This window comes from Condylura cristata, unplaced genomic scaffold, assembly GCF_000260355.1.
Source record: "Condylura cristata isolate star-nosed mole 26May11 unplaced genomic scaffold, ConCri1.0 scaffold00020, whole genome shotgun sequence".
Taxonomy (NCBI): domain Eukaryota; kingdom Metazoa; phylum Chordata; class Mammalia; order Eulipotyphla; family Talpidae; genus Condylura; species Condylura cristata.
Genome location: NW_004567121.1, coordinates 2,758,536 through 2,762,738, shown reverse-complemented (window position 1 = coordinate 2,762,738; position 4,203 = coordinate 2,758,536).

Here is a 4,203-nt window from a genome sequence, read left to right as displayed (position 1 = left end):
ATCCCTCCGCGAGCGGGCCGGGACCGCCCCCTGGCCCCAAGGAACTCTGGGAATTGTAGTGAGCGCGCCCCTTTCCAGGTGCGAAGACCAGACTCCAGAGATAGGTAGATCCCTGCCCTAGGGGACCGAGGCCGCACACCCAGGATTCGCTGCTATAATGGCAATTGTAATAGTACGCCCCACTTCGTTCCCAGTTTACACATTCTCGGGAGAGCTGAGGTTGTGGTGGCAGGCACCAAGAAGGGATGCCATCATCCCACTTTGTGCATTCTACAAGGATTGATTGTCCAAAGTTCAGGATGGTGACCTGGACACTGGACCTCGCTCCTGGACTAGATGCCCGCTGTGGTGCGAAACTTAACTACCTTACAACGTAGCAGCTCATTCAACCACAGAATAGGATTATTTTGTCATCAGGCAGCTCTGTACACAACACTTGTGCAAAGCCTCAGCCAGTCAACACCTGCCTGTGTCAACCTGAGAACAATATGATCTGAATTTAATTGTCTCCTGAGGCAACTGTTTGTAGTAGAAAGTAATTTACAAGGGCCTATAAATTTTGCAGAGGAATAATATCTCCATTTGCCTCCCTAAAGCATAAACACTTCCATTGTCAAGCATCCATCTCACACACTTCCACTCCCACCTCACTAACCTCCTCCTGTACACTGCTACTACAAAATCCCAACCCAGGACAGTTTCAGAGGAATTGCCTAGGTCTTCAATACCTTGGCGCATCTCTTTGTGTCTCAACTAAAACAACACTATGAACACATTCTCCTTGTAAAAAACCATTACGAAGAAATCATTTCTCTCTGACATCACTCCAAATTCACCTCCCTCCCTGCCTCAGACATAAAGACTATTATCAGATTGGGTAAAACCTTCTAGAACTTTTCCTAAGTATTTTCATAAATGTATGTAACCATGCTTTAGAAAAAATGTTAACTTTGCTTTTTGTGTGCTTTTAGATAAGTGATACAAATCTTGCTGTTCCATCCTGCAATCTGCTTTTTTGCCTAACAATACCTCTTGGAGAGCCCTCCTTGTCAGGACAGACTTCCTTCTCTCCAGTCACTGCTGGGCTGTGTGCCTAGGTGTGGTTCTATCGGTGTCTTTCATCCCCTCTTGAAGGCTTAATGTTTTTGCAATTACATGACTCTTCTGAGAACATTGTGAACCCACTTGGAGCACTTTCAGGGCTTGGGAGCTGACAAAGTATTTCCAGAGACTGAGCTAAAAGCTGCCATCTCCTGCCTCTTGCTTCCATGTCCTAGGGATGGACAATACTAGGAAGAAATTCCAGCCCAGGGGGTAGTTGTCATTATGGAGCTCTCAAAGCGGGTGGTACCATTTGATTGAGATCTTTTGTCCACTTGGCCTCATTTTAGATAGGAGGCCACCAGGCCCAGAGAGGTAAAGTGAACTATCGGAGGTCACACAGCTGGTTGGATGGCTTCCTTCTTCTGAGACCCACACACTCATCCAGTGCACTCAGGAAACAACACAGAGTTTTCTGTCCAGCTAGTTTTCTACACTGGGAAGCTCTGTTCCCAGGCTCAGCAGTTACAAATGGCCCCCAGGGCTTTGTTTTCAAAGGAGAAATGAAGCTGAGAAGTATTTTTAACTTCTGGCCCCGCCTCACTCCTGACTTGCTCCCTCATGCTAGCTGTCCAGGAAAGGCTGGCTTCACAGTGGCACTCACATCTCATGGAAAACAACAAACGCCCAAAATAGACGATACCCAAGCTCAGGAATGGAAAAACTTGGCTGAGGGCTTCAAATGCCTCTTTTAGAAAAAGCCAAGAATAGCTTTGGGCCCTTGGGGAACTGCTGGGGGTGAGGGAACTGGGAGGGGAGTGCTTAGGGTGGGGATCCAAGAACCCAACTTCCTGCCTGAAGAGTTTCTTTTCTCCCAGGGTACCTGAAAGCTAGCTCCCCATCTTTGTCCACATTGGGAACCTATCTATAGCTGGCTGCCAGTTCCATCCCTTTCCTCAATCCTACCTTCTGACGCAATCTGGAATAATTTCCTTTGCTGGATTTGGGCAGGGCTGGGGCCCCACCTCCCACCAAGGTCCCAGCAGAGTGAAAAACCAAGATTTTGTACTTCCTGAACCTGAAGGGTGAAAGTCAAATGTGGGCAAGTGACTTAATTTCTTACAGCCTTCAGTCCTCATCTGGAAAGCAGAGCTAATGTTTCACTTAATCTTTCATCCATCATTTGCTGTGGTCCCACTATGTGCTGGCTCTAGGCTAGACACTTGGGGACATGGCCAAACAAAGTCCTGACCTGTGGATTAAACCTTCTGCAGCCCTGGCCAACTGCATAGACTGCCAAGAACCAGCCACTCCTTCTTCAGACTGTTACTGAGCCATGCCTGGTGCTGGAGGTGTGAAATGCTTTTGGGCAATACTAGCACTGAGCAGCTTATGCTGCCTATTTCATTTAGTGCCATCCCAGACCTATGCAGGGCCTCCATTTATCCCCATATTACTGTTAAGGCCTTAAGGGGCACAGAATAAGGGCTGGACATGTTGGTAGCCTCCTCCACAAACTATAAAGAGGAAAGACTGTGCTAGGTCCCCATTAAACCCTGGAACTAGGATACCTCAAGCCCGGCTCTTTGTGTCCTTTGTGACACAGTGGTTAAGTCTAAACTGGAGGATGGAACAAAGACACGACAGAAACTTAAATTGTTAAACTCTTATCTGTTAAGTTCTCAGCTGATCTTCCCATCCAACAGATGAATACACTGAGGCAGGCAGAGTACGTGACTTAATGTGCCCCCAAAGAGGGCACAACCAGTTTTCAGCAATAGGGTTTCTAATCACAGCCAGGCCTCCCGAGTCTCCCCAGACCGTGTCCCACGCCCTCAGCCCAGGAGAGTGGAGTTGTTTGCGCAAGGGGTAGGCGGAGGGGACACGTCAGAAGAGGACTACGTCTCCCAGAATGCCGCGCAAGGGGCGTGTAGGAACCGCGCCTCCGCGCCCACAAAGCTGTAATTTCTTGGTATTATTAAAAAAAAAAAAAAAAAGTAGCAAAAGAAAAGAAAGAATCAAAGCCTCAAGCGTCACGTCTAGGAATAGCCTCGGAGTCAGGCCAAGTTATTATAGACGATGAGTAATCCGGTTAAGTCATTTCTCTAAACACCATTCCTTGTAAGAGAATTAAAATATCAGTTTACATCAGAGCGGGAGAGGCGGGCTCCCGGGCCGGGGCGGGTGCACCGCACGGAGCAGGAGCGAGTGCGGCTGGTGCCTCTGCCGCCTGCCCTGCCCCAGGGAGGGGGCCCGGAGCTGGAGGCCATGGCCCTGAAGCGGGCCCTGGGGTCCGGCTGGTGTCCACCTAGTGGGGTTGGGGCAGCGGCCCGCCAGACTTCAGTTCACTTCGTAAGAGTTTCGGGGGAAATTTGAGTCTGCCTCCTCTCAGGAGAATCATTGTTCCTTGTGGGGCAACCCCGGCAAGTGAATGACCCGTGGGACTAGGCTGGACTGGGCTGGGGTTCCTTTTTCTTCAGTGTCTCCCTCCCCTTTCTCCCTGATTTCCAGGGTTCATCTCAACAGCTGCAGGCTTGGGGACCGGCGAGGGACAACGAGAGAGGAGTGGATGTGTGTTGGGGACAGGGAGAACCAAACCTCTTAAGATGTGCCCATTTCTCTTTAGACTTACAAAAAAGTCAAGAAGGAACGTCTCGATCTCCATTCTACAGCCTGCCCCAGCCCCTGTCTCTCTAGTTGGGACATATTAGAAGGACAAGGTCAAAAGGGCTAAGTGCCAGGGGCTGGGGTGACCCCTAGCACAGCCTTTGGTGTGCAAATGGCAGGGTTGTGATGAGTTGGGGTGTGCGAACTGATCAAGAAGCTGATCAGCCACCCCACCCTAGGTCTGCTCCAGGACCTACAATATGAATTGGGCCCCAGCTGTGAGTAGACAAGGATCACCTGCTCTTGATGGCCCTATCCTGGATCTTTCGTAGATGAGGCCCCTGGGGCCCACTGCTTCCCATGCCAGACCCCAAGCAGCACAGAATAAGTCATTTATAGCCACTGGAACCCCCGGGGCAATCAGGGCCCAGCTCTAAGCTCCTTACACACATCCAAGCTTGCAATGGGTGAGACACTTTTTTTTTTTTTAAAGGTTTATTTATTTATGCATGCAGAACTGGGGTACAGGCCAGAGGTGCAGGGGCGGCGAGAGGC